Below are 13822 nucleotides of genomic sequence, written 5' to 3' on the forward strand. Positions count from 1 at the left end.
GAAATTGACAAGAACAAAAGGACACAATTATCATTGAACTTTAGGCCCTATGGGAGCTAATTTATTGGGCAAGCAACCCTAAAGGGTTCAACTATGTGTTTGGGCTTTCAACGGAAAATTTTGATGATTTTGCCATATTTTTTTTTGCTTCCTCTAAAGCCAATGGTGTTCTCAATTGATGAAGCCTCCTAGATGTTCTCAATTGGTGGAGCCTCGAAGGTGTTCTCAATCGGCGAAGCCTCCATAAGCTTCAATCATTTAATTAAAGAAGGCATAAGAAATGCAAAGGAGAAGCCCTCAGCTAATGGAAAACATGAGAAAAAAAGTAAAATAAAGTGAAGGCTCTATTTCCCATTTATTTACTTCCTTTTGGATGATCACAAGCAAGTGGAGAGCTAGCAGGATGAGGCATTCTCTAGGGTCTAGGTTGATAAACCTGCTTACTTATAGTTTTTTGAAGTTTTTGTTCAATTGCTTATCTTGTTTGCAATGGAGCATGCCTGATCCTAGTGTAATATAAGGATACAAATATGAGAGGAAGCATCGAGGGCTAAAGAGATGTGCATTTGGTTATTGAAAGTTAGAGCTTTATTTTCATATATATTTCACCCTTTATGCCACCATCGTCTCACTATAGACACATGTTTTTCATTTTTTTCTCTCCCTCAACTTTCTTCCATGTATCTATTTTACTGTAATAAATTTTAATAAAAAATTCAACTGTTTTCGACTTCATATTCCATTCCCACTACCATTTCTTCACTCATTCCTCTCCCTCAACTTTATTATCTAGTTTATGTATGTTTCTCTCTCTATCGTCCAATCTATATCTTGGTTCATCTCTCTAAAAAATCAAAAAATTCCATCCTTTATTCATCCAAAACTAGGGGTTTCTGTTCACTACCACTCTCAGGGCTTGAGTGAGCCTAAGTTGCTGCAGGCCAGACATAAGTATGCTTCCATTGGCCAATTAGTATGATGTGAGGAGGGGGGAGAAGGGGGGAGAAGGGGGGAAGAAGTGCATCTGCTGGTCTATAGGCTGCCCCCCCTTCTCGACCTGACCAAATTCTGGTTAAGTTTGGAACATGGTAAGGCAGCCTAAACTGGGGCTGGACCATTGTTACTCGGTCTGAACTGTTGTAAACTGTGTTAGATGACCCAAGGGCCCATCAATAACTACATGTCACCAGCTACCGCTGCCTGCTGCTACTGCCACCGCCAATCGCAGGTTAGGTAAAGTAAGGCATCTATTCATTTAAAAATTTCCATAAATTCGAAACAAATCCCTAAAATTGTTTTATTCAAATCTAGTCACTACAACAACTAATTAAGTTATAGAAAATTACATAAACATCTCAAAATTATAGTTATTTTTGCTGAGAAATTAATCCTGAAAATCTATTAAATCTAAAAATATATATTCCTTGTAAATTCATGAAATGATCTAAATTTAAAGTATTTTCCTTGTATTTATGCTAATAATCACCTCATAAAATAATAAAGCACTTGGAAATTTCCAATGAAATAAATTTTTTTTTTTTAAAGCTTGAATCCATTTAGGTTTATCCCAATTTTCAAGATAATTGTGAAAATGAAGTTCACGCTCCCAGTGGTTGGACCACTTTCTTACCCTATATTGATTAGTGTAGTTAATTTTAAAATTATATAAAATATTTTTGCTGAAGGAAAAATTGAAACACTGATATAAACCCTAAAATTTGGATTTATTAAGGACATTGATTACACTGTAATGTGGTTGGTCTATCAATAATGGGAGGCAGGGGTAAGAAAGTCATAGCCTAATATGTATTTTATCATTCCAACCTTATTCCCCAATATAGCCTTCTTTAGATTTATGTTAAATATTTAGGTGATGCATAATTTAATTATGGATAATTAACTTATATAGTGAGTGATCCATCAAAGAACTATAGTGCTGAATGGATCCGAATAAATGAATGCAATTCACACCCCTATAGCTTCTCACCATACTCTTGAATCTGAATGAAGAATGTGTCTATTTCATTATTCTTGATATTTGGAGAGTAAATATTGAATGTTTTTTTAAATTCCAAAATCATGTCTAATTTCTCTTGAAAATGCCTCCACGTTGTCGTTACGTTGTCCTTACTTCCTCTTGAAAATTCCTTGTGGAGCTGCGGGAAGAAGGAAGAAGAAGGGGAGGGCTGTTAAACAATTCTGGCCTAAGTGAATTTTGTTCAGGGCCTTCACCTTTTTATAATAGATGGGTATTTTTCATAAAACCCTCAAACCTAAGTACATCTTCTGATGTCTCAAAGACTAGTTGTGTGTCACCCTCTAGACCCGTGTATTAGTTTAGTTAACAACTCTGGAAGCCCAATCACCTTTATTGGCCTTCCAAATTCACTAACTATATTATCATATAGATTAATTAATGTTGGTTTGGTTTAACCTAATTTATAGGTCAAGTCTCCAACACGTGGGATGCCAAGCTATACCTCGTGTTCTGGAAGATATAAAGGAGTGTGTATCGATTCAGTTCATGGAACCTGTTCGTCATCGGTTACCATGTATGTATAGTCCCTCATCCACTTGACGCTCCTTGGACGACTTAGGGTATAGTCAATTGTCAAACCCTAATCGGTCATCTGAGCTAGTACTAATGCATTCAAAATCATTGGAGAACTCTTCTCCCAATATTTCACTGCCTTGGCCAACGATTTCGTTGCATCGCTTCCTTGAGCTGTCACCTCTTATACCAAGGTGGATGACCCCATCTTGAAAACTCAATCATCTTGGGAAACTTCTTGACACACCTGAACTAAGACTGTTTAAAATCTCATGGTTAGAGACTCATATGTCATAGGTAAAGTACATCTGTCCATCCACCTTTGGTATCTCTCGTCTAAGGGTCACTTACATAACCGTGATGTGAATTGACCTGATTGGAAGTTTGGTGTAATACCTTTTAGGGGTTTGTACATTTTAATTCAATGGACTCTTTTCACTAATGAGCACCCACTATCTATGTTTAGTGTCTCTACGTTAATGGCTATAGGACAGGTCATACTCATCATATGAGTGAGGCTAGATAGTTCGATGTCCTTCTTGAGCATCCTTCAAATATGATGATTTGAACATAATATTTAAAGACTAATGATCTCTATATTACAATCTCATCATAGTTCACCAAGTCCTATCATGTATTCATGGAATTCAAAATATGCATCACCCATGCACTATGTTCTATTTATGAACATGGAACGGGATAAAGAAATTGTGATTGGCTTGCCAACGCATATACTTCCATCAACTATGAGCAAGAAGAGACCTTGACTATGGTAGAATAAGAATTATAAGTGGAAATAAAATAAATATCTCCACTTTTTTATACCTCTTAATGTTCACAAAGATGAGAATGCCCTCTTATCAAATAGTCCAAGGGACTTATATGAAAATGTCCACAGATGTTACGAATAGAGAGGGGAAATATCATATGAGTGGGATGTTGGTAACTTCCAAATGTATACGTAGTTACTCAAATCATTAATAAGGATTGTAAAATTAAGCATGCAATAAGTCATTCTAGGAGTTTCATACGGATAATGAAATTTATGTATGCCATGACAGATGACAAACATGTTCAAGGAAAATGTTATTGCCTCTGTGGTACCTTAAAGGACATGAAATGTAGATCAACACGAGCATGCATCAACCCAATATATAACTTTCTTTGAATAGATATGTGATATCTATGGGTATTGCATTGTAGCCATAAGGGTATTTGTTCATCATTATGTTGATTACAAAAATATCCCATATTCTAGGGATAGAGACTTATGTAAGTTCATCATTAGGCTCTCCCTCATTTTATTTCACATCCTTCTTTGCTTTTCCCTCTAAGTGAAACTGTTATATTAAGAATATCCTTGTGGATCATGAACAGTGTTGATCAGGAAGGATATGATAATATTTGAAATGCTAATAACTTTGTGTTTATACCTAGAATTCAGGTATTTCCTTATCTATCAATCATTATAATGTAAAAAAAAATTGTGGGGGATCTGGGTTCATCTAAGGTGTTTCATTTGTTAGGTATTTTGGCGATCAGTTTGGAAAAATTTGACTAAAATTGTATATTCAGGCCATGGATCAGCTTAAATATTTTGAAACCAGTAAGTACTTTTGGCATCACTGTTGGGATAAAATGTCTAACTATGGGGGGTGATGGCCCTAGCGCATGTGGGAGACTAGTGAAGGCTTTAATCCCATGGATCTAAGCCCCTAAGTGGGTGCACATATATCAAGCTGGTTTCAGTCCATGAATGTGTCATTATTAGGCCAGGTGCAGGACATGGGTGTACCTTCCTTGGGCCACAATCAGCGTGTGGGGGCATCGCCATCATGCTATATGTTGGGAAATTTAAGGATTTTGACAGACAAAAGCTGAACTCAATTATGCATCATAATATCAAATGCAAAACATATATGTAACCAAGAACATAGAAAAACAATAAAAATCACCTCTACACGCATCCTCACTAGGCATCTTCAAGTTGCTTGGATGTCTGGCCTCTAGACGCATCCACATGATCTTCATAGTGTTGGATTTCTTCTTCTTTCAACAAACTATGCTTTTGGAAATCTGATTTCATCTCGATCTAGCTCATAATGGAAGCATCACATAGAGAAGATGAGTAGAAGAAATAGGGGGCAGTCAAACTGAGTCACATTTGTATCAAATGAGGGTGCCCACTCTATGTATACTTTTGGGGGAATCTACATAAAAGTCCACATCTTTGGGAATAGTTAATTAAAGTACCTGAACTTTGATTGTATCCACCAACGTCCAAAAACTTCAAAGGACCATGTATCAGTCAAGATAATAACTTGAATGGGCCAATAACTTTATTGGGTTGACCTTGTTAATTAACTATATCACACATTGATTAATTATTCACGGATCAATCTAACATAATCGATTGGTTAATATGTTGGCTCGTGGGTTGTGAAGCTTTACCTTGTGTCCTAGAAGATACAAAGACATAGGCCAACTGTCTCATGGAACCTTTACCATCATCACTTACCATGTATGCATAAGCCCTCATCCCCACAAGACTCCCCACATCACTTACCATGTATGAAACCTTCATAGAACTTATTTCTATGATATTTCCACTACCCTAACTAAGGATTTAAATGGATCATCATCATTGAGTCCATTCCTCTAATATCAAGGGAGGTAGGTCCCATCTTAACTAGAAAATCACCTTCGTGCACTTGTTGTTGCATTTGAGCTGGAACCATTTGGAATCGGCTACTTATAGACTCGAAGGTTGTAGTCAAAAGAGAAGCATCCATCCACAAGGCATCCTTGGTGTTTGAAGTCTAAGGACCACTTACACAGCTGTGACATGAATCAAAGTGATTGACGATAGGTATACTACCATTCAGGGCTTGACAAGGATCCATTTAGTGAACTCTCTCCCAAAAGAGGATCCACTATCTGTCCTTTATGTATCCACACTCATGGCTATGGGATTGGTCATACTCATATTATCAGTGGGATTAGGTAGTGATATTTTTCTCAATACGTTGATTTCATTCGCAAGCATCATTTGAATAAAAATGTTTAAAGCAAATGATAAAGGACTTACAATTTTCGTATTATGATCTCATCATAATTCACTTATTCATTGCATGTATTCATCAACTTTGATTATAAACATCACATGTACATTCACACACACACACATATATATATATAGACATATTGAGGGCGCTCGCCATCAAGGATCTTTGACGACATCATCCGCGCTGCCCGCCACCGTCATCGAGAACCGGGTGAAGATGCTCGAATGTCAAATCTTCATTTTCGTCGTTTGTTTTGTTAAGTTTTGTGATTTCCGTATTCGTCGTCCCGTTTGCGTCACACCACGACGCGTCACGTGCTGTGTTTTTGCCGTCATGGGAAGGGGGTCCTTTGTCATTGGACCCCTCCCTTGTCCATTGGTGTTTTGCTTTCTCTTATTTTAGTTTTCCCCTTATTTTGCAAGGAGGGGGCCCATCATATAAGGACCCCCCTAATGGACTCTATTTACCACCCCTTCCCCCCCTTGTTGACCCACTTAGGGGGCCCAATTTGACCTCTTCCCCCTTTATAAGGGAAGAGGGGGGCGCCCTAGGTTCTCAGACCAAGAAGAACAAAAAAAGAAGGAAGTCGTATCATTGTTTTTTTGGGTCTCCCTCCCTCGTTCAGAGAAAATCAAAGAGGGAGGAGGAAGAGAGACCGGGGGAGAAGAATGGGAGGGTAATTGTTCAGACAAAGGGAATCCTCCCATCTCCTCTTCCCCTGGCAGAAGTCGAAGCTCATTGACCCTTCCTATCACGGCAGTCAGCCCTTACGATTGAAGCTGATCCCGTCCCGTCCGGCAGTCCCTGTGGACTCATCTCCCAGGCAACCAAGTTGCCATGGGAGAGATTGGTTCTCCGCTCATTAGGCAAGGAGATTTCTCTCCCGCCATCCTGCGCGATTGAAGTGGCTTTTTCTATCATCCCTGAAATCTCTCGTGCGAACCAATCTCCTAACGACAACGGCAGGATGATCACCCTGCGCATGGCAGATTTCACCAAAGGAGGGTGCGATGTACCTCTTCCCCACACAACCAATCCAGTGTGAAGTTTTCCAGTCTTCGCGTCCGGTGGGGAACGACTCCTCTCCTCCCCTGCCCCATTTGACTGTACACTTGATGTGGTGGGGAGAGGACTAATTCAGGGAAGCCAGAATCGAGAATTTCCCCGCACCCTCAACTTGTTAATTACTGCACCATTTTGAGGGCATCGAGGACCCTTGGCCATCATGCACAACACGCGTTTGACCTGGTGGCCGGCGGCGCCATGCTCTTCGGAGCCACTTGGCCCCACCGCCGCCTTGACCGACCATCCGCGGAACCCTCTGCACAGTGCTGGTATAACATATCGCTGCTCACGTTCCCTATCGCCCGACCCTGTTTGCGCTGCTCCGCCAACGGAGAGCTCCGGAATGGGTGACGCTTGAGCCGGCTTCACACTGGACTCCCCGCACTCTCTTCCTTTACGTACATCTTCGACATCATCGTACACTCGTCAAGCCACCGTTAACTCTCTGGCTACTCTCTGCCACACCTGCTCTGACTACCGTCGACTGTGGATGATCCTACACGAAGAGCCACGTGCTGACGAGGTACGCTGTTCTCTCCCGCCGGTCGTTTAATTTCTGCTTGCAGTATGCTTTCATGTTGACTCCACTGCGCTCGAGCTAGGTAGGTGAGAGAGGAATAACTGAGAGAATCACGAAAACTTTGAGCGTCTTACTGGTACGGACGAGTCTGTCTGTTATGTGTGAGCCCTACGGATTGATTCTGGTCAGCAGTAGACGTCCTCATCGTTCTGATGAGGTGTTCGAGAGGCCACCATCGCAGTTATACATCCGGATTGTCCCGGACGGGGACGATGGGTGGGACGGGATGAATTCCGTCCAGTCTGCCATCCATAATTTTCCCCGGGATGAAGGACAGGACGGTTTTTCGTCCGGGGAGTGAAAAACCGTCCCGTCCAATATCTCCCGGACAATTTTTTGTCCCGTCCATTGGAAAAATCGTCCGACGTTATCGTTCCGGACAAAAATGTATCCTGAAAATAGGTTACTTACAAGTTACAACCTCATTTTGAAAGAGACAGCCCCATTTCGCAGTTCGAACGACAGTGGTGTCCCACCGCCGGCCGCTCTTCTTCCCTCTCTGTGCGACATAATGGTGATTCACCGTCGGGAAGGTATGTTGTCTATCTCGCAATCTCACACTTGTTCTGACTATCTCATTCTCGACCGATCTACCTCAATACCTACCTATCTATCTCACTGGCTATCTATCTATCTCAATGTCCACCTCTCTATCTCACTGCCTATCTATCTCAATGTCTACCTATCTCTCTGTTGATCCACCTTTCTCACTTTTTAGCTATCTAACTCACTGTCGATCAATCCAATTAGGGTATCATTTTTGGAAGCTGGTGGAGGGAAAATATGAGGATAGAATGACTTTCGAAATGACTTTCTATCAATCTATCTATCTATGTATCTATCTATCCATCTATCATATGTATATATCTATCTATCTATCTACGTGTCTATCTATCATACCTATCTATCTCTCTATGTATCTATCTTATCTATCTATCTATCTATCAATCTATCTATCTATCTATGTTATCTACCGATCTATCTATCTATCTATGTTATCTACCTATCTATCTATCTATGTTATCTACCTATCTATCTATCTATCTATCTATCTATCTAACTATCTATGTTATCTACCTATCTATCTATGTATGTTATCTACCTATCTATCTATGTATGTTATCTACCTATCTATCTACCTATCTATCTATCTATCTATCTATTTATCTATCTATCTATCTATCTATCTATCTATCTATCTATCTATCTATCTAGGTTATCTATCTATCTATCTATCTATCTCTCTATCTATCTATCTATCTATCTATGTTATCTACCTATCTATCTATCTATCTATCTCTCTATCTATCTATCTATCTATCTAACTATCTATGTTATCTACCTATCTATCTATGTATGTTATCTACCTATCTATCTATGTATGTTATCTACCTATCTATCTACCTATCTATCTATCTATCTATCTATCTATCTATCTATCTATCTATCTATCTATCTATCTATCTATCTAGCTATCTATCTATCTATCTATCTATGTTATCTACCTATCTATCTATGTCATCTACCTATCTATCTACCTATCTATCTATCCATCTATCTTATGTATATATCTATCTATCTATCTATCTATCTATCTATCTATCTATCTATCTATCTATCTATCTATCTATCTATCTATCTATCTATGTTATCTACCTATCTATCTATCTATCTATCTATCTATCTATCTATCTATCTATCTATGTTATCTATCTATCTATCTATGTTATCTACCTGTCTATCTATCTATCTATCTATCTATCTATTTATCTATCTATCTATCTATCTAGGTTATCTATCTATCTATGTATCTTTCTATATATCTCTCTATCTCTCTCTCTATCTATCTATCTATCTATCTATCTATCTATCTATCTATCTATCTATCTATCTATCTATCTATCTAACTTACTTTGTTGGCGACCCGAAGAGGGACGTATATTTCACCTGGTCACGAATTGTACACGACAGATTTCTAGTTGCGTATTAATACACACGGCGCATGTGCTATGTGATTACCGGTTCTGAGTCCGCATGAATTGTTATAGGTCTGTCGATATATTATTACTGCGTCGGTCTGAGTTTTGAGACTAATATCCATGGTCATCTCCGAATAATATTTCTGCATTTGTAATCCTTATGAAGGTTGAGTGTTGTACACATCTATTAGAGTCTCCATTTGGTTAATCATACTTCAGTGTCACTTTAATACTGTGTTCAAATTGCTATATTTGTGATTCGTATGAACGAATATGTATTGTGATTAATTCTGATATAGACATGGAGTCAACATCCGCTACTACTCCCAAGTCAACAGCTAGGGCTACGCCGTCGGTGTCTGCGGAGTGCTACGCGGTAGAGGTCGATGACAATGTGTCATCTCGAAGTGTTAGACGCAAGCGGTCTAAAGTGTTAGATCGATTTGTTGAACTTGGCCCGGACGAGTTCCAGTGTACGCTTTGTCAAGCACAGAACCCCACTCATAAGGTCATCATCAGGCGGAATAAGGATAGGAGCACGAATGTGTTCTGGAGACATATAGAGAAAGCACATCGTAAATATCACGATGAACTGAAGGGCGTCCAGACGAATCAGAGGAAGCTAACCCACTATGACTTTCTGTCCCCCAAGCTTTACTTACGCGGCATCACCAAGGAGCGTACGAAGGAAGAGTTTGTCAGATTCATTTGTGACAATGATCTTCCGTGGCAACTTATGAAGAAGAAGTCGTTCCGTAGATTATGGTTCTACTCGACGCAGGTGGTTAGCGACGTCCCTGGTCCTGATGCGGTCAAAGCTACGGCTTCTACCATGTATACAGAAGTCCAAGGGAAACTAATAGAGATGTTTGCTGACATTCATAGCGTCTCTCTGACAGTGGTTGTGTGGATGTCAAGAAATAACCTCTCCCTTCTAGGTGTAACCGCCCATTGGATTGACGACGACTGGAAGCTCTGTGATCTGCTACTTGCTATCCGGCGGATCAAGGGATCCCATTGCGGCACCAACTTGGCGAGGCTCGTCGTGGAGGTCGCATATGAATATGGAATAGAGTCGAAGCTTTGTGCCATCACGACGGACGACGCGTCTAACAACAGAACCATGCTGGCGTCAATTGTAGATCAGCTGAAGACTGTAAACCCACAATTCACTATGGATAGACATGTACTGTGCATTGCACATGTTCTCAACCTTGTAGTCCAATCCGGACTCAGGATCATATGTAAACCTGAAGAACCAGAAATTAGTACGGTACAAGGTTGAGATCTTCAGCCATATGCTGCGTTGGCCACGAATGAACGAACTGATTCACAAGGCGACGAATGCAGTTCAATGACTTTTGCACCCCTGGGAGTAGCCGTTTCACTCGTTAGAGCCATCGTCAACGCTATTCAAGGGTCCACGCAATGGATGGAGAAATATGTTGATATGTGCAAGATGTTTGAGCTTCCAAACTCGATCAAGATAAAAGTGGACTGCCCGACGCGCTGGAACTCCACATTCAAGATGTTAGAGCCTGCTCTTGCAAAGAGAGAGGTACTCGACCATATGGCCGTGAGGTTCCTTTCCACCTCGAGTAAGGAGTACGCGCTATGTCAGGAGGCCTAGGATTTAATTGAAGAATATCTCAGTATCTTGGGGCCATTGTGTGAAGGTTCTGACTACGTCTATTCTGCAAAGAGATTGCCGATCACTGAGGTAACGTCGTTGATCTCGGACCTGATGTCCCAACTTGAGCAAGCTATGTACAGTGCCGGGGCTACCTTGGATGACGAGCGGAGGGAAGCGTTGCGCTCGGCATGTAGTGCCATGTATAAAAAGTTGATGCAGTACGCAAAGGTCATTTGGGGCAATCACACAGTGGCGACGGGGGGGACCCTGGATCCATTCTCCAAGATATATGTCGTGCATCCGTCATATCGCGAAGACGTGCTTTCCTACCTCGACGGTCTTCTAGACAGCGCGTATAACACGAGTGCAACTGGGTGTGATTCAGAGCAGGACGAATCATCTGGAAGACACCGTCCGGATCACTTTGTGTCCACCAAGCGACAATATACCCGCCCGTGCAAGACTCGACGCCCATGCGCAACGCCTAGGCAGGAGCTAGACAAGTATCTGAATATCCCGTGCAGTGAGGAGGAAGACAGTCCACTAAGCTGGTGGAAGGATGTTGGAACTCTGTACTTCCCGAACTTGACGAAAATTGCGTCCCAATTTCTGGCCGTAAGCCCGACAAGTGCACCGGTGGAGCGGCTCTTTTCAATTGGTTGAGGCATCACCATGTACCGCAGAGGACGCTTAGATGCAGACAACATAGAGACGCTGATGATGCTCCGTGCATGGTTCCGTCGCGCAGAGCAGTGCTCGTCTGACTCCGACGATGACATTGAAGAGGACGGCAGCTCTTTTGACGGTGAGTTACGTTATGTTGCTTTCATAACTTTGCTTGTGCATTTTTTTTTGGCCTAACTCGCTCTATTTCTGCGTAACAGAGTAACAGCGGCAAAAGAGGAAGGTGGTGGACGGGTTTACATCCCTCATGATTTACTGTAAGTTATTTTTCTACTTGAATGTGGTCTATCTGTCTATCTTTCTATCTTCTGTTCTTACCTTTCCTTTCACCTCCCATTTTCATATTTTTTGGCTCCACTTCTGTATTTTTTTAATTATCGTCCTCTCTTATCTTCCCTTCTCTTTTTGTTCTCTTATTTTCTTACAGTACTTAGCATTTTTCCTTGTCCTTCTCATGTGAAGTTTTGCGCATTTATATTGACTCTTTGACGGCCTGTTCTTTCGTCATTAGTTCATCAATTTGTCGCCTTATTTCTTCTATTCGTCTTCACGTTTACTCTGCTCTTCTTCTCTTCTTTTTTTTTTCATCGAATCTTGTACGTTGTATTTTTTTTCTGTTTTCCCTTTTTTTGTTTTCTCCACTCTACCTCCTCTACGTTTTTTCATTTTGTCATATTGAACTTCTGCGAGATATTACACAATAATGTTATGTTAATTTACATCCCACCTTTAAGGTGGAAAAGTTCTTTTTAAAAAACCGATGGCCAGTATTGGCACATGGCAAGAGACCTCTTGAGGAATTTTTTATTTGGACCGTGTTTTTTTGTATTCTTCCTGTACGGTCCATCATTTTTTCTTATTTCACTTCTGCAAGATACGGAGTAATCCTGTTATGTTGCTTTGCGTCCCATATTTGAATTGGAAAATATTTTTGTTGAAGAATGATGGTTAGTAATTTTCACTTTAGTGAATTGAAAAAATGATACTAACTTGTGAATAATTATTTCCTAGATTTTATTTCAGTGTGAACGGAGTAAATGTGCGAGATGTCAGACGGCCATTGCAACACCGGCACTCTACGACAAAAATGAAGGTGGTTTTCAGCGAGTTGGACGGACGGCTGCATGAAAATCCCCTCCCCACGTCAAGCCATACTCTGAATATTTTCCCCCTCTTTTAGTCTGATAGCACACAGACTACACTTTACCTTCTGAATGATCATGTAAAACATTTGCAATTTTCAAATGAGGACTACAACCTCGTACGAAATTGCTTTTATCTCGGATGGTAGAAAATGTGGGAAGTGAAATTCATCACCCTCACTGGAATTTTAGTTACATAAAGATCGGGACAATAAGATTTACTCAAATATGCTGAAAATTTTAAGAAAATTAAAACTTTAATATCATCGTTTGGAAATTGTAAAATTCCAGATTCCTTGATTAATCGAAAAAGTTAGTGTCGGTCTCCCCTCTAAAATGTTCCGTCCTCGTCCTCGTCTCAAAAATTTTAAAATGTTTGGTGAGTGAAACGGGTCTAAATTTTTGCTTCAACATGCTTAATATTTAAATAAACTTTAAAATCTGCTAGCATCGTTTTACAAATGTAGAAATCCAAACTTCTTGCTTAATCTAAATAGAGTCTGAGCCTCATCTCTAAATTCAAAAAAAAAATGGTGAACAATCTGACAGCTTATTATTGGAAAATTAAAAATTGGTCAATTATTTCAAATGTAAATAAATATTTCTTTCAAATATTTATTACCAAGTCATCCATATGTCGTCTGTCCATCATCCGAGTATTCCGGATGAACGGATTTTATTGTCCAATGGGACAGAAAACGTCCCGTTCGCGCATATGTAGGACGAAATTTCGTCCACTGATTCGTCCGAGCCCCTGGATGGGACGATTTTTTCGTCCCTGGATGAAAAAATTGTCCCGTCCGCGTCCTGGATGTATAGTCGTAGTCACCCGGCGGCCCCGTCCAAGCTCTAAGCTCGGTGCCTCCCTCGAGTCAGAGCCTGCACGTAAGACACGTTGGACACATTTCACCACGTCATAGTTACATAACCTGTTAGGGTTTTACCATCAGACGACGACACCGTCGACGTTTGATACCACCATCTATTATTGGTACCGAGCCATCATACTTGGTGCCGACCGAACGACGTCTTCGACGACGTATGACATCACATATATTGTATGAGCGGATATGGAATGAGGCATGGAATGTGCAATTGGCTTGTAGGTCACACATATTTCCAA

The sequence above is a fragment of the Wolffia australiana genome, chromosome 4, assembly GCF_029677425.1.
Source record: "Wolffia australiana isolate 7733 chromosome 4, ASM2967742v1".
Lineage (NCBI taxonomy): Eukaryota > Viridiplantae > Streptophyta > Magnoliopsida > Alismatales > Araceae > Wolffia > Wolffia australiana.